Raw genomic sequence first — 24,934 nt, 5'->3', positions numbered from 1 at the left:
TGCTACCGTTGGCGGGGCTCCCTAGGGGCCGGGCATACTACACAGAGCAAATGATGCGGGTGTGGACGGATCACGCGGTAACGGAGGTGGGGATGCTGTTCTCCGGTGAGAGTTTGCAGCCCTTCGAGGCACTGGTTGGGGACCTCGAGCTACCCGGGGGACAATTCCTCCGGCACAGGCAGCTCCTCACGGACTGTCACAGGCAGTGGGGAGGGATCGAGACGGAGCCCCCCACACACCCGGTCATTCATGCGATACTGCAGATGGGGCCGGGTCGTCATCTCGTCACGTGGATCTACAAAGCGGTGAGATCCCTGCGGAGTCCTACGTTAGCGACCCTCCGGGAACACTGGGAGGATGACTTCCAACGGCCTCTGCATGACAGGGAGTGGGCCAGGGCCTTGGAATACACCAAAAAAGTGTCCCGCAATTATCGGTTCAAGAGCATACAGCTGCATATCCTGCACAGGGCGTATCTGACCCCCGAAAAGCTGCAGAAATATTTCCCCGACGGGGTGTTTGGTTGCCCTAGATGCCTAGAGCCCGCTGCCTCGTTTAAGCACATGTTTTGGGACTGCCCGACGCTCTACAGTTACTGGCACACTATTCACGCTGCCCTACAAGCGGTTACAGGGTTCCGGGACCTAGACACATGGGAGGCGTGTGCGCTGGGTATTCATGCACGACACAAGTCACAGAAAGTGGAAAGGAGGTTCGCTTTCTTAATGCTGCTCCTCGCTAAACGCTGCATCGCTATGCATTGGAAGACGCCGGGGGGGCCCCCAGTAGCGGCATGGGAGGGAGCGGTCAAGAAATCGGGCAAGGCGGAGGAGACTACGCTTCGCACGGAGGAGGCCCGAGGGATGCGCAAACACCCGATCTCCATGCCCTGGGCCATGTTATTGCTCGCCTTCACGCAGGAAACAGCGGCTGCGGCGCGTACACAACAGATTGATCCCCTGGGAGCGCCAGCGACCCCGGAGCCCACCCTGGGAGCGGCGCGGGCAATCCAAGCACCCGGTGCCTCGCAGAGGCAGGCGTCACAGGCCCCACCGCCAGATCCCTCATAGGCCACGACCGATGTCCCAGCCCATCCGGCCTCCCACTCCCTGCATCCGAGACCACCCCGAACCCCCCCCCCCTTTTTTTTTTTCCTTTTCTCTCACGTTGATTCAGCTCTCGAGCGCATAGCCACAGGCATTCCTGATAGACGACATAGTGCACCCCCATCCTCTGGTTCCCTGCCCCCAGTTCGTTCATAGTTACTCATTGGCGGCACTCCTCCAGCCCCCGAGACACCACCCACAGGGTTTCAATCACATTGCACAGCACACCTGCGGCGCGGCGATCAGGGCGCGCTCCGGTAGGGCATACCCAGCGGTTGATCCCGGCCATGCACCTGCAGCCCTACTTAGGATAGGGGCGGACGGCCTGAGCGCCCACGAGACTGTGAGATCGGAAGGGCTGCGATTGGGCGCTCTTGCAATGTAAATCTCTGTGTTAATGGTGATACCTACTGTGCCTGTGTATATTATTACCTATAAATGCCAATAAAAACGTTTTTCAAAAAAAATATTTCATGACAGACTATGCTTCGAGACATCATGTTTTATAATTTGTTTTGTTGGAAAACTTTTTATTATACATGTTACAAGATCTACAGTTGCATGACTCCTTGAATTCTTTTTACATTTACTTTGTTTCATAAAACAGTATCGTACATATTGATATACATTACACGCAGTTGCGATTCTTTATATCTCATCATCTGAGTCTCGGTCTATAACGGGGTGAACATATGAGTCCTCTATAACATTTTCCATTTTCTCCATACTTTCTCCCATTTCTTGGGGCACCCCCTGTGAACATATGTAGCTTTTTCAGCCACCATGATCATGTCCATGTCTCTGCACCACTCTACCAGGGTCGGGGCTTGTGCCGCCCCCCATCTGTGAGCTATCTTCCGTTTAGCTGTCATCATCCCTGTTGTTGCCCAATTACGGTCTGTGTGGTTGAGGTCCGTTGATTCCCATATATTCAATAGACAACATTTGGGGTCAGCCGGGACTGGGTTTTTACTGACCTCTGAGATAGTGTTCATCACCGCTGTCCAGTATGGTGTAATCAGTGGACATTCCCATATAGTGTGATAGAAGGTGCCCAGTTCGTCACACTGACGCACACAGCGTGGGTCCGCGGCCCTACCTATCCTATGCATTGTTACCCTTGTGTAGTAGGTCCTGTGAAGTATTTTCAGTGGGTCCGCCTGATTGTTAATAATTTTCCGGTATGTAAGAGATATCGCTTTTCTGTGTAAGTGATCTGTCAACAGCCGGCCCTCTAAGGGGGATGATTCAGGGAGTATCTCTTCTGCTGGAATGGCTGCATCCAGGGCTTGTTTGACCTGTATGTACCGGTTTCTTTTCAACAGGGGCCATTTTGTATTGTTCCTGCAGGTAGGTGAAGGTGACAACCCTCCCTTCTTTCCATAAATCACCCAGTCGTGAGAGCCCTATCAGGTCCCACTTTTGAAACCCTTTGCTCCTTCCCAGTGTGCCCAGTCTGCCGGTGTCCTATATAGGTGTGTGTTGAGTAAGTTTGCCCACCCAACCCAGATGCCGTGTCCCAGTATGCTAAAAATGAACCGTGTGCTCTGTTGGGCCCATGAGACCCAGTAGTTCCCGTTTATTGTAGAGTACCCTGTTGACTCCTCCTGCTCCCAGAGCTACCCTATCTAAGCGATACGCAGGGTCAGTGTCAGGTACGTGGATCCACTGGTTAATTACTGTCAATTGTGAGGCCCAGTAATATGCCCGGATGTTTTATAATTTTTGACAAAGGTATTTGCAATGTTTGTGATAAAAGTAAGCACATTTTATTACTTGTGTAGGATGTGAGGTGTGCTGAACTAATTGGTTGGCAAATTGTATTTACTGTGAACCAAGCACCCCATTGTAGTACTTTACTTATCTATGGCCTTGGACCAGAGTAGTAAAGGCGCTGTGTGTGAATAAGGTACCTTTGGGCGTTATGTAGTAATAAGAGTCACATTAATTGTTGCTTTGTTTGTGTTATTTATTTGAAAAACAAAAAAAATATACATTATATATAGACCCCAAAATTGTAAAACGCAATACACAAATATATACATGAGGTAAAGAGACATATTGTTGCTGATTTGGTCACAGGATTCTTTTAATGGTTTTTGATTCCTATATTACATGGTAAAAATGCGCTTGCAGGCAATTTTATTTGGGTTGTGCAAAGAAACAAAGTGTGCTGTTTTTAATATTGTGAAACTGTGCACATAACAAATGGTTTGTGCGTGCTTGTACAGTTACATAACATCTTTTAATTAGTTTAAAAAAAGTGTAATACATTTGGAAAGCGTTTGTATCAACGGAGACAAAACTGAGCTCATGCTCCTAGGTCGTCTCGCTCCTTCTTCCATTGATACTCTTTGGCCACCCAGTTTGGGACCGGCCCCTGTGCCTAAAGATACCATTAAGAGCCTTGGTGTCTGGCTGGATAGGTCCCTGTCATTTGATCAGCAGGCAATAAGACTATCTGCTATCTGTTTCGGCATTCTTAGAGTCATCAGGAAGGTCCTTCCTCTACTCCCTTTCGAAGCAAGAAAGACCGTGGTTCTGGGCATGATCCAATCACGGTTGGACTTCGGGAATGCTTTATATCTGGGAGCTCCCGACTTCACTCTACGCAAACTGCAGTTGATACAGAATTGCGCAGCATGGACTCTTCTACAAATCCCCCGCAGATCATCAGTAAAGTCCGGCCTAAGGAGACTGCATTGGCTTCCCGTTAGGGAAAGAGTTAACTTCAAATCACTTTGCATTGCACATCAGGCCTTTTGGTCCTCAGGCCCAGCAATTAATTTTCCCCTTATTACACCTTGTCAGCCTGTCAGACATCTGCGCTCAACCTGTGCCAATCTGGCCACTGTCCCGAAAATAAAGAAATCAAGATCGGGAGGCCGCTCCTTTTCCTTTAATGTGGCCAAATTGTGGAATGCTCTTCCCCAACATCTAAGATCCAACCCCGACCTTAGTTCTTTCCGTAAACAGCTGAAAACGCTTTTGTTTATTAATTAGTAGTTAGGTTAGATATTCTTCCCTTAAGCAATCTTAGCCTCAGCTGGTATTCTCAGCGCTTGGACGCCCCAGGGCAGCTACGTGCGCTTTATAAAACTCATTTCATTCATTTCATTCATTCATAATGTAGAGTATATCGTCCGCATATAGTGTCCGCTGGTTTAATGCAGAAACCCCAGATCAAAGGGCACTGCCTAATCGCACAAGCCAGTGTCTCGATCGTGAGAGCAAAGAGCAGCGGGGATAGAGGGCAGCCCTGATGGGTGCCTCGTCTAATAGGGAAGTCTCAGGAGGTCTGACATTTGACCCTAACCCTCGCCCGGGGATCTTTATAAAGGAGTCCCACCTAGTTTTGGAAATTGGGGCCTATACCAAATTTAATCAAGGTTGCCTCAAGGAAGAACCAGTGGACCACGTCAAACGCCTTTTCCGCATCCAATGACAGAAGCAGATGCCTGACTAGTCCTGATGTACTAAAGTAGTAATTACTTGGCCAAGTCTCGTGGCAAGAATAGTATCTTCACCTCAATATTGAGAATTGATATTGGGCGATATTTATTTATAAGGTTTTATATAGCGCGAATGTGACCCACGAGGGTATCAGAGCGCTTTACAGTATATAGTTATAAAGACATAAGAAATTAGGTAGTATACATGCATTTGATATTCGTCATTACTTACAAAAGAGGTAAAAGGTATAAGATAACATAGGTATAAGATAACATAGGTGACCAGTGGACGACACATGATGATCCCAGAGGGCAACAGCATATTACAATCTATACAGTTATTGAGCCTTAGGTCAGTATTGTTGAAATAAACAAACCTATAATGTTCTCTTTCAATCCACACGAGGTAGCCAGTGATATGCGGTTCATATCGGTGACTCAATGCAAGCATAGGATCGAGTCTTAGGATGTGAATTTGTTCCTTAGGAGTATTTTTACCTCTTTTTTTGAAGGCGGTAAAGGAAGAGATTCCCCGAACCACTGGAGGTAAGGAGTTCCAAATCTTTGGAGCGATCCCTGAAGCAGCTCTGCAACCAGTTCTCTTTTTATGAAAGGATTGTAGTTTTAGAAGTAAAGAACTCGCGCTTCGTAGTTGTCTGCATCCTCCGGATCATTCTAGCTTTAGAGCTAGGTAACTGGGTGTGTTGTTATGTAGTGCTTTATGGGTCATGCAGGCAACCTTTAGTTGTATTCTTGCCTCATATGGCAGCCAGTTCAGCATTTTCAAGGTCGGAGAAATGTGGCTATTTCTTTTAGATCCTGATACCAATCTTGCTGCAGCGTTAAGTGAAGCCCTCAACGGTACCAGCTTGTATCTGGGGAGACCGCAGAGAGTGGTGCTTCCATAGTCTAATCTTGATAGCATTAAGGCTTGCACTGCCATTTTTAAGTCGGTCTGAGGGAGGAAGGGTTTAAGTTTCCTTAGTAAACTCATCTGGTGATTGGCTCACTTGGTGGCCTTAGTGATGTGCATTGCATATTCAGGTGTTTGTCTATGGTGACTCCCAGGGATTTCGCAGAATCAATGATGAGGGGAGCACAGTCAATGGCGGTTTCTTTTCACGGAAGAAGTTGGCAAGCTCATCACAAGAAGGTGTAGCCAGGTCGGTTAGATCCGTAGAGTTAGACGTGTAGCGAACTTGTTGCTTGACGATATCGAAGAGCTTTTTTGGACGGTTGATTGCTTGGTTCAGCTGGGCTCTAAAAATGCCTGCCTCTGCCTTTAGAATCTTCCTGTTGTATGAGTTCCTTAACGTTCTAAGGTGATGTAGGTGAACGCCGGTGGGTGCTGATTTCCATAGTTGTTCAGCAGCTCTTAGCTTGCGTCGCTCCGAGTTTAGGGAGTCATTGAACAAAGGTTTGGAAATTTTGGCAGAAACATTTTTTTCTTGGAGGCGTGCTGTAGAATCTAAGATTTCAAGCATCGTGGAATTGTAAAAGGCTGTGAGGTCATGGACATCCTCCATGCCTGTTGTGGGGGTCAGGGCGGAGTTGCATCAGTTTACCAGGGTGATGGAGTTGATATTCTGTAAGTTCCTTTTCCGTTGTTTTGTTTTTGATGGTTATTGGAATTACTTCGATATTGATGGAGAAGAAGATGCTGTGATGGTCAGTCCAGTCGCAAGGGGTGATGGCTTCTAATGAGCTGATGCTTGATTTAGCTATGATGAGGTCCAGTGTCTCTCACTTGTTGTGCGTTGGACTGTCACAGAATTGGTATAAGTCCTGGTCTGCCAGAAACGCTTTAAGACATCCTACACCATGATCATTTGCATTGTTCCAGTGGAGATTAAAGTCACTCAGGAAAATTTGTGGTACTTGTTAATTGACTTTTGAAGAAATGACTTCCATTAACTCGTCGATGAAAGTCAGATTATCCCTCGGGGTGGTAGAATAAATGAAGCTTGCTAGCGAGGCGCTTATCATCAGAGATATTGATACAGAGATATTCGCAGGAGGTTAGAGCGATGGCGTCTGCTTGCTTGACTGAGATTGTGTTATGATAAATGCAGGCTAACCCACCTCATGGCGCCAAGTTTCTGTCTAGGCGGATTAGATATGATGCACATTCATTTGGGGGCTTCCCCTGTTTATGGATAGGGATGATCTTGTTTCCAAATAAAAACGAATATAAAGCACTCTACATGGATATGATCAGTAATAAGTCCATGTATCTGGTGAGTAGTAGTTCCCTAACAGGTATCTTTTTAGAACATAAGTATGCATCCAGACCTGAAGCTTATTGGGACTTTATTACGAGATCCTGTGATAGGAAATGATATCATCAATTCAGAGTGGGCACCCTTCCGTTAAAATCTTTTACGTCGAAGTGGCATGATGCTTTAGATACTAAATGTCATATGTGCCCAACCATGGAAGAGTCTATAGCCCATGTATTGTTTGTGTGCCCAGCTTACAAGGGTCTTCGACATAAGTGGCTTAAGCCGATTTGTTTAAATCTCGGCACAAGATCCTGTAAAACAGCCCTGCGCATTCTGATATCAGATACACACGAGGACGTAGCCATAGCCATGGCGAAATTTCTTAGCTGGACATGGGCACTTAGAAGAACTAGTTTGGAGGCTACCATAGTAACTCTTTCCAACAACTAGCCGGCACATATAATCAGGTGGTGTACCCCCCAAGCATTGTTTCTCTTTGGGAATTTGTCTAATATATGGTGTTTTAAACTTTTTTTTATACAATGGATATTAATTTTATTCAAAATTTTTATTATTATTAGATGCTATTGAATTTTTATAGAACCGTATGGTTTTAATGTGTAAAAAAACATATTCATATTTAAAGTTTTATAGGAATTTTAACTGGAATGATTGTCTTGTTCCTAATACACCTTCATTTGGTATTTTATGATACTGTATGTTTGTATTTGTGTCTTTTATGATTGAAAAATATCGAATAAAGACTAATTTGAATTTGAATTTGGATAGGGATGATCATGGCCATACGTAGGTCCAGGTGAAGGATTCCCTCCTGAGACGCATCCTGAAAATGATTCATTAGATGGGGACTAAAGAGATCCGTGCACCTCTTATAGAGTTCTGCAGGTAGGCCGTTTGGACCTGGGGTCTTCCCGGGACGTTATTGGGTTATAGCCATTTAAATTTCGTCAACAGTAATATCTGAGTCTAGGCCCTCCCTATCAGCCTCCTCTAATAGTGGGGTATGAATCTCTGCCAAATATTCTGTAATGGCCGGGGCGTTCACAGGGTCCAGGCATCATAGAAGCTTTGATAGTAGGACGCAAAAGTCTGCTCTATCTGCTTATCATGCGTCTGTGTTATCCCTTGGTGACCTATAATACTTGTCACCCATCGGCCCTCTACTTCTCTACGGCTAAGCCATGCCAGGAGCTTACCCTACTTGTCCCCCACATCATACATCCTAGCCAAGGTCACCTGGGCCTGTGCCTTGGCTGCCTGAGTGGCCAGGGCGCTATGGTGATGTTGGACGTCAGTTAGCTGTCGCAGGACCTGGGGATCTCTCTGCATGATGTTCTGTCTCCCTAGGGTAAGAATCTGGGCCTCCAGTGCAGTTAGTTCTTCTTAGTCCTTCTTCCTTTCCCATGCTACCCGGTTTTTGTAGCCCTATGTCTCAGGACCGTTTTATACGTTTCCCAGATCACCACCCCTGACTGCACCGTACCCAAATTTTCTGCAAAGAAGACTTTTGTATCAGCTCGGATGCCCTTGAGCACCACCTCATTCTGTAGGTCCCATGCAGACAATCTCCAGCCCATATGCCCCGTCCGGGCCCGCTCTCCTACTTGTGCATACAGGGGTGAATGATGGGACAAACCCCTAGCCATGTATTCTGCTTCGTGTATGTCTTATATTGCACCACTCGGGAGGAACATATAGTCCAATCTCAAGTAGACCCTATGGGCACCTGAATAGTATGAGCATTGTTGTTCTCCCGGATGCAGGTGTCTCCATACATCCACCAAACCCAGTGTTTCAGCAAGACGCGCCAGTTGTGTAGCAGGGGACGATTGGACATGGTCCTCTGAGCGGTCTATGGGGATATCCATCACGTCATTGAAGTCACCCCTGATAATGTGTGTCGAGCTTAGGGTTTCCAATAATAGGTCTGTCACTTTGTTTAGTGTCCTGGTTTGTATTTTTGGCAGGGCATAGACCGAAAGGATGGTAACATTCCTCCTGCCCCATGACCCTGTCACTCCCACAAAGGTGCATTGGGGATCTAGCTACATACGCTTCACACTGAAGGGAGGTGACTTATTGATCAGGATGGCGACTCCTCTAGAGCCAGAGGTATACCCGCGCATGTGCCAGGACAGTATGTCCCTCGTGCAATGAACCCACATTTAGTGCCTGTGAGATGTGTTTCCTTCAACAGTACCACATCCGGGTGAGTGCGTTTTATGAAAGACGTCATTAACCCTCTTTTAATTTTGTCTTCAAGACCATTAACATTCCAGGATAGGGCCGTGAAGGGACTATTCCCCGAACTCATCATGGAAGGCTATAGTGCAGTGGTGGGGTGGTGTATGTATGTATATGCAGTAATGTAGCACCGTGGCATAGGGGTGTGGTTGGTTGTGTTCGTCCTGCGGACTCTGGGACTGAACCTCAACAGAAACATAAATAACAATGACAACAATATAAATGATTGAAACCCCCTCTCACCCCCCACCCCACCTTCCCTCCCATTTCCACATCCTCATCTAGGATAAGTCTTCCGAGGTTGTGCATATGGGTGGTAGAGGTCTGTCGCTTACCCCAGCCCAAAACTTATGTTACAAGTTCAAACCCTTGCAGCGCCACAAACGACCCCAAGAAAGGAAACAAACAATAAGAAGGAAAAAAGACAAAACCGAAGACTGAAGAAGAGGAAATGCACAGGGGAGAGGTGAAGAAGACAGAACAGGAAAGAAAAGAGAAGGAAAAGGGTAGGGAGAAAGAAACGCAAATGTCCAAGTTTTAGGCCTCTTCTGGTCTTTCACCTGCTCTGGAATGCAACCCTTCAGTCGCTCTGCAGGTCCAATAGGTGGTGTGGGAGGGAGGTACCCAACACCAAACTCAGGCGTTTTAATCTGGTCCCACGGCAAGTCTCCAAGGCCCGTGTTCAGGAGTTCGAATCAGGGGCTTTGCCCTGCAAGGCAAATGTTTCCGGTGCTGCGTCTTGCTCGATTGCTACGATTTCAGCAACCAGGGGATGTTGTGAGGGGTCGTCTTCTTCTTCTTCTCCGGACGTGCTCTCCCTAGTGTCTGTCTCGAAGCAGGGTTCATGACGGCCAAGGATGCGGTTGTTGCTCGAAGCCACCGGCAAGTTGGAGTTCAGCAATCGTCCACTTCTCCGCCGAACGCATCCACTCCCTTTCGTGACATACGGCATTGCCCCCTACAAACGTTCTCTTCGGTTAACCCGGGATCTCGGCGTCCTCTGAAATCCAAGGAGGTTAGGGTCTTTCTCTGCCAATGACTGACTGGTCCATGGCAAAGCTTCCATCTTTTGCAAGACAGGACGTTCTTCGATCCATTGCCACCCTTCCTCTGGTGTTTGGAAGAAGTGGGTCTTTCCCATGAATAGTACCTTCAATTTCGCAGGGAAAAGAAGCATGTATGGGATTTTATGGTCCCTGAGTTTCACCTTCAAGGAGTCATAGGTGCGCCTTTGTTTTTGGACCTCTCTGCTGTAGTCAGGGAAGATCATTATACATGCGTTTTCATGTCTACTGTCCCCAAGTTTTCTGGCCTCTCTGAGGATCACGTCCCTGTCTAGGAAGTTCAGGAAGTGGGCTATTACGGGTCGCGGCTGCGCACACGGGAGGTGGCCTCTCCGTCAATGCCCTGTGAGCCCTCTCTATGAAGCAAATGGAGAATTTATCCGCTGGGAAAGTGTGCTGGAGCCATGAGTAAAGTAAATGTACTTGTTCCTTCAATGCCTTCTCTAAACCCAACAAAGCATAAGTTGTTTTGCCTCGCTCTGTTTTCTGCATTATCAACGCACCACTGGAGGTCTTTGTTCAAGGCGCGAAGGTCTGCCATCCACTTGCGGAGATCCTGAAGTGAATCCTCAGCCTCACCCAGCAGGGTCTCTGATTCCGTGACTCTGGGGGCTAGGTTGCACAGGTCCTGCCTCAAGAGAGTCGCCTCCGTGCCCACTTCCCCTATTTTCCCCTCCAGTGCAGTCCTGGAGGATTGGATCACCTTGAGAAGAGTATCAGTGTCGGTACGACCAGTCTGTCGATCCTCTGGGGCGGGGGGAGTGATTACCTTGGTGTAACGGTCCATGTTCCCCTGGTGCAGTGGCTTCGGGTCTTTATCCTTGCCCATGGCCGGGGACGCAGTGATGACCCACAGGGATAGTGGTGGGCAAGCAGGGTCTGACCACCCGTGTGGCAGGGGAGGTCCCTTCTCACTCCTACGGTGGGGCAACCTTCATGCGCGGCCCCACTCAACAGGACGTCGCGCAGCTCGCATGTCTCGTAGCCCCAGTCCAGGCGAGGCAGCAAAAACCCCTCTGGCGTGCTCAGGAATTTGGGGCCCACCACTGGTGGAGAAAGAAGGGGTACAATCCAGCCTGGCACAGTAGGCCCAATCCGATGGGGGAAAAGCCCCTCCGCTTCAGCTGCTACAGGGGGATAGAAGGCTCAGAATGTGGATTCCCGCACTCTAAGTTCTCAGTCAAAAGGGCATCAGGGAGGTTCTGCCCTACCAGGACGCTGCAGCCACAGCAAGACAGTTCCAGCCCCCTACCGCGTAGCCAGCGCAGGGAGGCGGTTATCAGCATGCTCACGTGGGCTCCAGGGCCCCTCAGGAGCCCACAGGATCACAGTCCCTGCCCCGATCCACTGCACAGGGCCCCACAGGGCAGCAAAGGTGAAGGGCGCAACTCGTCTCAAGCCCGACCGGGCCCAACCTTAGCGTTACTCAGGGGGGTGAGGGTGAAGCCCTGAAGCGCAGGTGATCTCGCTGCAGCAGCGGCAGCCGCTTGGGTCCCCAAAGCAGTCAGTCCCCTAGGGTCTGGCCTGGAGACCCCCGTCTTCATCTGTGTCTGCTGCCGATCAGGCCCCTCGTGCGGTGCAGCCCTCCGCAGCAGCCGGCTCACCTTCCTCTCCGGTCCTAGGTGCCATAAGCCAGCTTGCACCACTGCCGCCAGGTCACGTGGCAGCGGGGGCAGCGTCCCCCAGGAGGCAGCGGCAAGGAGTCCCGTGTCCCCAGGAGGGCGTCGCGGTCCCGCAGGGTCAGCCATTTTGGCAAGTCATCTGCAGAGCCTCTCGGAGCCAACTGCAGCGTTTCCAAGACAGAAATGCCTCCCGATTGCCCCCACAAACATCGCTGGGGTGTCCGTATCTCTTTTGGAGCAAGAACAGTATTTAGTCCGGGCCTTCGGACTCCCGGATAAGTGTTCAGATGAAGCTTTCGGCCGGAGCTCGGCGAAAGCATGTCTTAAGCGGCCATGCTGTTGGCCACGCCCCCTGGGGCAGATAGTTTTTGATTGGAGTGGCCTAGATTGTTTTGGATTGGAGTGGGGCTGATTATTTTAGATTGGAGTTGGGCAGATTGTTTTGGATTGGTCAGAAGAAGTGTCAACAGGTGGTAGTTGCTGGCCTAAACACACTTATGTTAGTTGAAATTCTGAGGAACAGATCTATAAGGTCCGTATGGTGAGATAGCTTTTTTCGTTATATTTCCGAAGAACATATTTGTATATGTTCCTGTTTTCCTTCGGCCTACATTACTTCGGAATAACGGAAGCCAGAGCTGCTGACTGAGTACTTGGATAGTCAGGTTCGAGTTCTTTCATCGAATCAACAACCTGTGATTCTGGGCAAATCACTGAAACTCTCCCTACCTAAAAAACATAACTTGACCTCCTGTAATGTAATCTGGTGCTCATGTAGAGCAATCTAAAGCCCTCAAACCGAGTTCACAAAATATATAAAAATAGTTTAATGGTCAACCAACCGACTGTTTGTAATCTCAAAGGGCAATCACTTTTTTCAGTGCTGAAGCAACACATGAATATAGCCCGTGATGCAGAATGCATACACAATCTCCTATCATGCCTAATAATCTGTCAAGTAGGGAAGCAGCACTGTGCAGCACCCTAAACATAACTGTGTTTTGAGTGCCTCAAGTTTATCTAAGTAAACGCTGATGCCTTCAGTCAAGATTTGCTAAAATCAAGGCATCCCGATGTGTAGTACTTCAAAAGTTTTGGTGGCAATTCCTCTGGTTGAATTTCAGTACCAGTGTACAGAAAACGAAATCACCAATTTAAGTACCCATGCTGCACTGAAAGCTGCATGTCTTAGCTTTCAATACAAGTAATCTGATAAATACACCGGCCACATACACAGCGGAACGGCTAGTGCCAAAAACATTTTTTTTACCTTCTATGCTTGCGTTGGTGTTATTGTGGAAGGCAGAAGACTGATCGAGCCAGCAGAGCATCGCAGGGAGACGAGTTTGCCACCAAATGAATGCTCATCTGCAAAATGTAGCATCTAACAACGGGGACTGGGCTTTCAACGCGCATTCAAATGATAGAAATACAGTTCTGTGAGGACAGTAGTTGAGGGCTTGTCCCCAAGATCAAAGCCGCATTGTAAAACCTCGCCACTCTTGCCTTAACATACAACATGAATAAACATGCATGGTTAAAAATACGCAAGAATAAGTAATCAAACAAGATGGCCTGTGCTGCTTTGGAATGCATAATGGGAATGCATTTTAATTGTGTGTTCCAAAGGAGTGCCAGCCTTCTTGTATGCTGATATGCTCGAATCTTAATGATCTGCTCGAATCTTAATATAGAGCAGAGAACTTAGTGTAAGGGCTAGAGCGGATGCCTTGAAGCTGGCGAACAGGGTTTGAGTCTTGGCAGGAGGCTTATCATCCTGTGATTCTGGGCAAATCACTTTCACTTAATCTCTCCGTGCCACTTAATCTCTCCATGCCTGGAATGTGTCCGTGTGTATCGTGCTCGTGTATTGCAGTTGTAAAATTGCACAAAAATAAAGAGCTGTGCAGGGCAAACTTAAGAAAATAAGTTCCAAATTCAGATTAAAATGAGTACTTGGGCCATGGGGCACTGATAAAAAAGAACAGGAAATGGTATTCTACAACCAATAGAAGCAGAGGAAAATTAGGTGCCAAGCACAGGTTCAAATGAAAAGTAAGGGTGAGATGTAAGCCCCTTTTAAGATTTATATTAAATACAATAGATTTCACAAGCACTGCTTTGCAGGCGAAACCTAAAAATGGGTCATACCCGTTCTTGGAATTCTTGGAGTTTGTAAATATCTGATAGCATACCAGATATATAGTCTGATACCTCTGCCTGCCTAATATATTCTTTGAAATGCTTCTTCTTCGCTTTGTTTGAGATGTGGGCACTTACAGCTTGCCTCTGAGACACTGTAATGAGGCCATATTGAAAATCTATGGCACCTCAACTCAAGAAAATTTACAATGCCTCGTTAACTGACTTTTCGCTCTCAGCCACACAAAATTAAGCACTGTTGATTTCTCTTCCCAAGCCAGGCAGAGACGCGGTAATGCTAGGATCGTACAGACCATTGGCATTACTTAACACAGACTACAAGACCCTATCATCCATAATAGCTGCTAGGCTGGCTCCAGTGGTACTGACTTTGGTACATCCGGACCAAAATGGGTTTGTCCCTACTAGAAGTACGGCACTTAACATCCGCAGACTCTTCAGGGTTCAGAAATAGGCTACAGACGCCTGGCCTTGTTCAGGCTACCTGGTGTTAGATTTAGAAAAGGTCTTTGATTCCCTGGAATGGCCATATCTGTTTGAGGTGCTGCAAGTGTACAGTGTGGGAGACACATTTCTCCACATGTCAGATTATTCTACATGCAGCCCTCAGTCAGAGTCCGGACAAGACAGTTAATATAAGAAAACAAAGATCAACAGAGGCACTAGGCAGGGCTGTACTCTGTCGCTGCTCCTCTTTTCACTTGCAATGGAGCCATTGGCAGCACAGCTCCATAGGGAGGGTGCAGATTGGGTTATCTGACTGGGAGTTGGCCTGCATGCTGTGCCTCTTTATGCAGACCACCTACTATTATATCTGAAAGACCTGCATAACCCACCTGCCTCCATAGCATATACTCCTAAGAACTTCGAGGTGGTGTCCGGACTTAAGGTAAACTGGACAAAGTCATGCCTATACCCCTTCCGGGATTAGACCACTGATCCGAATTTCTGCATTAATATCTCTCTCCTCCATTGGCACCCGTCTACTTTCCTGTACCTGGGCAAATTCATATACTGGGACCCCACTGACATATTGGAGGGAAACCTGACTAGGGCTGTGACTGCTATACAAGTGCAGATTAAGTTCTGGAAGACACTTCCTTTGAATGTGATGGGTAGAATAACTCTAACCAAGATGGTATTGTTACCCAAATTATTATACTATTTTGTCAATCTTCCGGTTTATGTCCCAGCAAGAATATTTTGTGAGCTTAACCAGATGGTTCGAAGCCTTATTTGGAACTCGGGCCGTCCCAGCATAGCATTATGGAAACTCCACGTGCCCACTGGCAGGGAATGTCTAGCAGTACCCAACTTGGAATGATATCATCTGGCAGCACAACTGCAGTGGATGACAAAGTGGCTCCTAGATATGGCCTAGATGACACAGCTTCAGCGCAACCACCATGGTCCCAATCTCAGATATACCATCTGTTTCAACCGATTGCTCATCCCACAAGTCCCCCACAGGCTTGTCTCGCATTAGCTCATTGCTGCTACAGGAGGAGCTTATACCTTACCAGAAATACAGTGCCTTATGCCCCGTTGCTACCACTTTTGGGGACCCCCAAAGGTGGGATGGGTACCTCCAGTGGGGTACTTACAAATTGACATGCAGCCGAGCTGCATATACTGAGAAACCTATATGCTGAAGGAAATCTGATCTGAATCAAATAGCAAGCCCCTTTATGTATACTCCGCATGAGGTCACCTTCAACTCCCCAAGTCTACAATATTTCATAGCAGACACTGTGGGACAGTTCATTATGATTACTTCTGGAAGTGCTCCTTGTTTACCTTTTCCCATGGTAACATCCCGATTTGCAATATCTAATTTTTGAAATATATCGCGCCGTATCACTAGTACATCATCACAGTGAAGTTTAGTAGCCTCCTGTTACAAAGAATGCACTCCCTCCTTCTGATCTGCTACAACATCTATACTGGTCATACACCCTCTCTCCCCGTTACAATATGGCTGCCATGATACTACTTGGGCCACCACCACTTCCCGGATGTTATCCTGATTGAAGCGCGAGGATAGCCCTATCCTAAATGGCCGCCACGTTCGGGGACGCGTCTCAAACAGCGCTATTTAAGAACTCCCCCCCGGAAGGTTTCCTTACGGGGCCCAGAGCGAGGGTAGGACACCGGCAAGTTGCTCGTCTACCGCCACTCCGGAGCAACTAATGTGCTCTGTCTCTCCCCTTCAGCCGGAACTAGGTTATTGGGGGTGAGTCTTCAGCGTGTGCCCGGCACTTTAAATTTCTGACACCAGCGCGTCGAGCTTGCATGCTTTTATATCAGTCACCAACATTTCAATTTTTAGTCTCCTTTGGCTGCCTGTTTTTAAACCCCCCCCCTTTCAATTGTCAGTGACCCTCAGGTCTCGGTCCTTTCCCGCCCCCCTTGCTTAACCTTGCTTAATTTATGTCGCCAATACATGAGCGCAAGTGATGAACGTTGAGAGTGATTCCCACCAATAATGACGAGTGATGAGATTGTTTCCTTCACCAAGTCACACGAGATCGCTTAGTTGTCGTTCACCTTACTTTCAGCCAAATAACCACCTCTGGCACCTGAGCACCGTTAAAGTCACGCCGCATTTACTTAGTTTACCTGCACTCACTGGTCGTTTTTGGACATTAGACAGTGAAGTGAATACGAATCACAAGTGTGCTTCTCACCGTACCACCTACCAGTACATGTATTGTATGCCTCCCAGCAGGTTTAACCGCTGGTTCTGTTTTTCTCTTTTTTTCCCCTTTTTCCCTTTTTGGTCTTCTCTCCTCTCTCCTACAGGTCTTAGTACATCCCAGTACCAGTTCTTTATTAATTACCCCTAACCGTAATTAGCAACTATTGCTATACGGGAGTGCACACATCTCACATTCACTTGGTCCTGACGAAGTGCCATTGACCCCTTCTGGGGCAGCTGGGGCACGAAACATGTTGACCACACTCACGCTTGATTAGCCCTTAGGGAACATTATTTCCTACACAGGGCTTCTATATTTTTATTAAGGCTGGAGTTACCTCAATAATTAAAAGTTGAATTTAGTAGGACGGCTCTAAAACCTTTTTTATTCATCCCACTCCTTGTGCACTACCTAGCCCTCACACCCACACGCACCCATACGGCTTCTTCAAAAGATCCCCGATAAAGAGCCCCGGTTTCGGGAGCCCGTCAGGCATTGCAGCGCCGGCCTGACGAGGGGCAAATGCCCAAATGATGAAGCATGACATCCCTTGGGGTGTGTGAGGGCATTTCGAAGAAAGACCTGTTCTTCCCCTTCCCTCCCTTTCCACTCCCCCTGTCCTAGACAGTAACTCCTAGGAACTGCTCATTCCTTATACAATACTTCTTTGGTGCCTACGAGCAGGACCTTAAAAAACTTGGCTCCTTGCCCCCCTTTGGTTTAAGAAGGAAATCTGATACCATTCGAGACACTAGCGGAGGAAAACAGCCTATCAGCAGGCCAATTCCTGTTACATAATTCCATCACAAGATCGCTCTCAGCAGCCTGGGAAGACATAAACATGGAGCCAGAGATGCATCTCTTGATACAATATTTACATGTGATGGGCAATTGGTCGCACATAGTACTCTGGTTAGCAGAGGCACTACTAATTCACACAACAAAACCTATGACGGCCCTATGTTTAAAGTGGGAAGAGGACAGGGGTAACCCATGGACAGATCGCAAATGGGTAAATATATTAGCCAGCCCACATACATACTGATAAACTCCAAATTCCACCTTATACAAACATATATCACGCATAGGGCATACCTCTCGCCAGACAAACTGGGCAAGTATTTTAATACGACCACTTCGGCATGCCCCTGTTGTCTACAGACAAATGCGGACTTCCTCCATATGCTGTGGTCATGCACCTCCCTGAACACATATTGGCAGCACTAGCGAAGTATACCGGCAAGCCATCTCTACAGTCATGGGAGGAATGTATACTAGGCTTTTACCCCAAATCAAAGAAGCATAAAGTCACCGCAAGGTATACTGATCTGGGCCTCCTAGTGGCCAAGAGACTGATCACGAAACGATGGAAGCACACTGAACCCCCGCCCTTAATACCTGGAAAAACTCACTTGCAGTGTGGGCTCAGGCAGAGAGCATGTCATTACATAGGGAGGAAATAGCAGGTCTGCGTAAATATCCCATTGCACAACACTGGGATGCAATACTAGTGGAATTGAAGTACACGGATAGGGCGGTCGAAAACCACACAGGTGGCAGATGAGCAAGGCTTAGACGCTGATTACCAGACATTCCATACTCCGGACTCACAATGTATCAAACACTGACATGTAAATGAAAGATTCGGTAAGGAACACAGGATGCCAGAGCCAGAGGTGAAAGAGACCCAGTCGCTCACCCCTAAATGGAATTGGAATGGGAATGCGAAAGACATATTACAGCATAGAAGAGAAGATAGTTTACTTTTCCTGTATATCATGACCCAGACGTGACAGATTTACGATGGTTCCTTTTCTTTGTTTTATTGTTTGGTTAAAAAATGTATCCTATTTGCATCAAACTGTACTTTTGAAATGGGAAACACGGTATGGAAGATCATAGTGAATGCTGAATGGGCACCCAGACAAACATCCCTCTTAGGGGCAGGGTAAGGCAAACTATGGACAGCTTATTGGACATATGATTGTAGTTCTCATGTAGTACACATCCAACAGCAAATACGTAAATCATATGCTTATGTATATTTATTTAACACACAGGACTGGAGTTGTGTAAAATTCGAGATGTATAGCCAATGTGCACAATAATGTTTATTATCCCAGCTATGATTGTCTCGCCCTCATCCCTCATGTGTTCATTGTTACCTATACTTGCATATAAAATGCAAATAAAGATTTTTTTTTTTTAAATGAGGCCTTATTGAACATTTGCGCATTGGGCCAAAACGACTGCAATATAGCACTTTGTGTATGATATTCTTGCATTTGTTGTGCAAATTGTGAGCAGTCTCTATAAAGCTTTGACGAATTTCAACAATGATATTGATTATTAATATTGTAAAGTGTTTGATTTATTTTGTATGTTTTATGGGTAATTCTTCTCTGAAATTAACTATTTTGAATTGAACTGACTTGACAGAAAACATGAAAAACCTACTGAGAAGTTGAAGTCCAGTTGTAGAGAATAAGTAACTGTAAACACACTTTTTTGCTCAAGGCTTCTCTTGTGTTTTGAGATCAGTTATAGGCCAATCCAAATTTTTAAGCGTACAAACGATTCCTGAACCACAGGCCTAACTCATAGGGGAAATATATTGATATTGTTCATAAAAATATCTATGGGAATGCCACCTGGACCTGCTGCTTTTGCAGTAAGACTGCTAATAATTGGCCTCCCTTACCTTCAAATTTGAAATATCACTATTTGCCTTATCAGTAAATCTTTAGAAATATTATGATCTGGAACAGATACACAGACCCACCGTATGTAATATTAAAATGTTCAATCCAGGTGTCTGATGAAATAGTCAAGTCCAAAACAAAGTGTAAATTAGTATTGAAAAGATTTGAAGTTATCATTTCCATGAAAAGCTAATGTTTCAGTTTGAATTAGAAGCAAGAACATCATCCCAGGTGTTATCCTTTAGTTCATTCGCCCTCTGTCACATAGCTTCTTTGTATTGAAGCCTGCACAATGCTAATTCCTCTTTATTACAAGGAGACCTATTGAGACCTCATCTGAGTTTTCTATTGGCCTGTGAACATAATTTGTCAAACCACCTGTTCTGTTTAGTAGAGATAGAACTGGACTCAACTTTCAATGAGGTGATGACAGAGTCGCAAATACTTTCAAGGAAAACAAGCACAGAAAGATTGAAATTATCAGATGAGTTCAAACAGTTAGAATGGTCACTGGAGTTAGAAGTCATAAGGTTCTTAAGACATGAGGAGTCAGCATGCCCTCGTCAGCCTCCGACCATCTTCGACAGTGCACCATGTGATCGGAGCATGATTTAAACTAAAGAAAAGAGAAAGATAACAATAAAGGATTATATTCACTAAAACTAGAGGGTCTGATATATGATAATAAAATACTAATAGCAAGGTCACCAGAAATAAACATGTAGTCAATCATAGTTGACACCCCCCCCCCCCCCCCTCCCCACCCAAACAAAGGAGGTAGAGTTACAAGTAGCAAAATAGCCCACATCATCATGGACAATAATAAGGATCCCCTCTAACATGAAATCAGATAGAAAGAACCTTGTTTATCATGATTAGTCAGAACAAGGGCGCATTTCTTAAAATCCTTCTCACAGGCTCAAATCCTTGATCAAAAGCTAAGTTCCTAACTTGCCATTTTAAACACAAGCAATAATTATTGAGCAAGCCCAGCTAGAGGAGTCAGCTACAGGTTCAGGTAGGTGTCTACATGGTCTAAAAAGTAAAAAGATTACAAACACTGTAACTATCTATATTAGTACTTTAGAAATTAGATATCCCAATATTAAAACTCCTGCCCCTTGTTAACATCAAACCCTGAATATTAGGGAAATCTACAGGTAAGTGACTGACTTGACAGTTAGGTGTAGTCGCTACTCAGGCCAGAAGGCAACCTTTTGTTCTCCTTGAAATGGAAGTAACAGAAGGCACAAGAAAGGTAATATAGCCATGTGAATGGTACAGTGTAGTAGACCAAGTTTTTTTAAAGTAAATAATGTCAAATGATTTAATAAGGTCGGACCAGGCTAGATTTGCTGTCTTTGTGATTAGGCCTGCAACATTCTATGAAAGTATGTTTAAATTTCCAATTGCAAAGAGATAAATCAACAGGTTTGTCCACTGATTCATGAATATTTAAAATATGCTTGGAGGTAGGCACATCTCCGGGTGGTTCATAATTTTAATTATGCAGAAAAAATGCAAAAAAGTGCTCACTACAAATGTTTTTGAGATCATCAGGGGTAAAAGGGACAGAGATATTGGAATCTGGAAGAAATACAGAAGAACCCTTGGATAGGTGTCCAAATCAATCATTAACATCCAGAGAATACAAAGGTAAGAACTGATGACAGATGGACAAGCATTTTCCGCAGAGTTTACCCTAGGCAGTGTTGGTACTACTGAGTGAGGCAAAAAGGGTGGGCTATGAAAAGATTCCCCAGGGAATAGCCTTAATAAAACAAATCACATATTTTCAGATTCAACAGCCATAAATAGTGAGTGGAAAAAAGGGGACTTTCTAAAATTGAGCACCACTCAGTCTCCACTATGTATTTTAGCAAAACTCCCTACCAAGAAGCAGGGCTCGAAAAATCCACTCTCCCACTGGCATTGTCAAGCAAGATTTATTTAGGAAGAGCTATTTTTAGGGACTTCTGCTGAGTTGAAAATCCTCTAACTTCAGGGAAGACAGACTGACTTTTGACTGTGACTAGCAAACAATAGACTCCTTTGCAACCGACGCGTACGCCAACGTAGAAACACAGCAGAATGTCAGTGTGACAGACTCGGATTACCCCGCAAGAGCCACTGGCAGCGTCCGTCCCGGTCCAATGAACGTCTCCATCATGCCCAACAAAACCAAAGGAAAAAACACAAAAAAGGGCCAAACAAGCAATGACAAAGCCAATAACTAAAATTAAAAACATGGAACAAAGACACACCCACAACTCCACCTACATAAAGGCCAGAAGTCCCTCCCATGATCCTTTCCAAACTACAGACATAGGACTGCAGACAACACCACCACACTGCAGAGACAAACCAAAACTCACACACCACACAACATCTACACCAATTGCACCTCTCAAAAAATCAATCACACATTCACAGATAAACTCACACCCACCACACTCACTTACACCCTCACACACACATCAATCCCCCCAAGGCACAAAGCACCATGCCTCCCAAGAAGAATCCAAAGTTCACTGATAGTGAGTTGGAAGTCATGATTGATGAAATCCTCAGAGTGGAGCCAAGGTTGTTTGGCGCATTGGTCCAACAGACCCCCACATCAAAGAAAACAAAGATGTGGGAGAGGATTGTCAACAAGGTCAACGCACAAGTACCTTGTCTGAGCACAAAGGACGATATTCAGAACAGGTACTATGATGTGCACAGAAGGGTCAAGAAGCTCATCGACAGGGAGCACGCCTTGAGCAAGCAGACTGGCAGCGGCCCTCCTGCCAAACCAACACACTTCAGTTCCTGGGAGGCGACGGTGCAGGCCATCCTACCACTGGAGAGCATCCATGGATTAACAGGAATACCAGAGCCTGGTGAGTACACAACCAATATACTCAATATTGTGCGGCAATACACATATATAACTGTCAAGGGGACAGTGAAACCAAGTACTGTTAGCAAAGCCATAGCAACAGAAAGGCAAGTATCCTGTGACGTGTATGCCAGTTACACAAACACAATACCTGGCATCTCATACTAATATGCATCTATGTCATAACATGTACAAACATAATAACAAATACTGCAAGGCATTGGCATAAATCACCAACAAACACTGTCATCCATTTTGGCACCCCTGTCACACTACCTCACAGGGAAGTCAAAAGGAAGAAAGGTTGGGTCTGCTGGGAATGTGTTTGTAGCAGAAAGCACAATGGCAGTTGCAGTCACAGCCAACAGTCCCCCTCACACATGGCCCCACAAGATCCACCCCAAACCATGCACATCTCACAGGGAGTTGAAAAAAACTGACAAGATGGTTGAGAATGGGCTCTGCTGTGGGGAGCACAAGGCCGTGGTGAGACGTGTGTTCAAACAAACAACAGGACACCACAGCCTCACATCCTGAGTGTTAACTTCCACTCCCTGCAATGGAAGCATGCTGCATGGTGGGATATCTGGCCTGGGGGGAGGGAGGACCGCCAACTCTGACTACATCTACCAGCAGCCCCTGCCACACACACCCCTCCCACCAACACCAAAATACACACCTGGGATCATGCTCCACAAGAGAGTGAGTGAAAAGCCACTTCCAAGATCTCTGACAATGGGCTCTGCTGTGGGGAGCATAAGGCCCTACTGGCAATTGTGCCCAGACAAACAAGAGGACACCACTGTCAGTCATCTTGCCATTTCTGTCTCACTCACTCTCAGGGAAGTAGAGTCAAAAGAAAGGTAGGTTGGGTATGCTGGGAAGGGGGGTGTAGCCAAAAGCATGATGGGAGTTGCAGTCACAGCCAACAGTCCCCCACCCATATGGTCCATCAATGCCCTGCTGGGACTTGGGCACAAACAAACACTACTGCCGGACATCCTCAACGTAAACTGTGACTCCCTGCAATGCAATCATGCCACATGGGGGGATTACCTGGCCTCTGTGGGTGAAGGAGGTCCTGCAATGACTCCAAATGCTTTCAAGACCGGCTCAAAACACACCTTCTCAGCCAGTACAAATAGCACCCTTGGGACCAGTCACTCCGAAAGTAAATGCCTTGGTAAGATGGCTGACACATGGTCCTGATGTATGAATTGGCTGCAAGTCTCACCTACGCAATGGCCAACTCAAACACATTTACACTTATAGCCATTGGAACTGTAGGTATCCTCTCACTGTCTGGGGATGCAGTGTCCCTGGGGTGTCCCCTGACCTGGCTGTAAAGGTGTGTCTCGTAGATGACAATTGGGGAGATGCAGATATAGTACATAGCACCAAGCACACACAATGTCACCTATACATTATTGACAGGGGACACCTGACAGTGACTAGAATGGACACACCCATACAGCTGACACTGTAGCATGGTGGCATTCCCAAAAGGTGCAGTTGTGAGATGCATTTCAACCCCACATCGTTCTGCGTTGTATGCATCATTCACAGCACACATCACTCACTGTCATAGACACTCCAGACACAATAACTAACCTGGACTGCATTCGAGGAGGCGTGCAACTCACAGCAGCAGAACTGCAACACACACACCTCTAGCCATCACGGTCATGAGCATGGAAAAGCGAGAGAGCTGCTGTGCTCAATCCCTCTCACCAGGGAGGAAATAGACAAGATAAATGACGTTAGCACAGACAAAACTCTGCACCAACATCATTAGCTATGGTAACACCATGACTTGTATGAAATGAGATGTGAACTAGGAACACAGACAACCAAATAGTATCTCCCATTAGCTCTCAGGCATACCGGACTGTGACTATGTTGTCCAGACACACCAATGTGATGCACAAAGACAAGCAATAACTGCCCCCACACATGCCCCAAGCTTGCAACATACCTTAGGTGCAAGAGTATGTATGTCATCGTTAAAGCACAAATGTGGACAGGGATGATACAGCTGTGTCAGGCATGTGATGGCACTTGAGTAGCAATGGCCATGTACAGACATTGATCAAAACATGAGCGGGTCATGCACACAGATTGACGGGCACATTGAAATGCTTCAGGTTACCATAACAAAGTGCTTCAACAATATCAACCTCTGTCTGTCACAACTTAGGACAATGCAATGTACTGACTCTCATAATGATGTCCAGTGGCAATTGTCATGTGTGTGAAACGTATATTTTCCAACCACAGGGGATGCTGGGCACACAACAGGAACTGAAGAAGAGTCCCAGTCCCAGACTCTGGTGGACCCTGAGCTCCCCGGTGTGGCTCAGTCTCTGTCCTCTTCGGACGACGACCACGAACGACCTGGCACCTCCGGTGTGAGTCATCGTGCAGCACCAGCAGTAGGAACATCAGCACACCCTGCAACGACTCCTGCCACATCTGACAACAGATGGAGTACACCTGCCCACACGGACAGACCAAGGCCACAGACCACCGATGGCACAGCTACACAGGGAACCCTAGAAGCGATGGACAATAGCACCAGCGCCAACACCCAAGGGGGCCCAGTGTCGCCTGTGACTGCCACGGCAGGTCCTGCCCATGTGTGTAGGAGTGGTGGGAGGGTGGGGCAGGCAGAGGACACGGCCTGCAGAGGGGGCTGGACTGCATGATGAGCTACACCTGGAACACATCATAGATGAGTACCAGGAGAGCACCGGAGGTT

At 46.5% G+C, this 24,934-nt stretch overlaps 1 long non-coding RNA gene across 1 annotated transcript in view; it reads left to right on the top strand.

Moving 5' to 3' along the window:
- The window catches only part of LOC146784511 (uncharacterized), a 47,676-nt gene that overhangs the window by 8,470 nt on the left and 14,272 nt on the right, over positions 1–24,934 (top strand). The window lies entirely within an intron of this gene.

This window comes from Triturus cristatus, chromosome 11 (assembly GCF_964204655.1).
Source record: "Triturus cristatus chromosome 11, aTriCri1.1, whole genome shotgun sequence".
NCBI lineage: Eukaryota > Metazoa > Chordata > Amphibia > Caudata > Salamandridae > Triturus > Triturus cristatus.
Note: the sequence above shows the minus strand (reverse complement) of the source record. Positions and strands in the feature narration are given on the sequence as shown.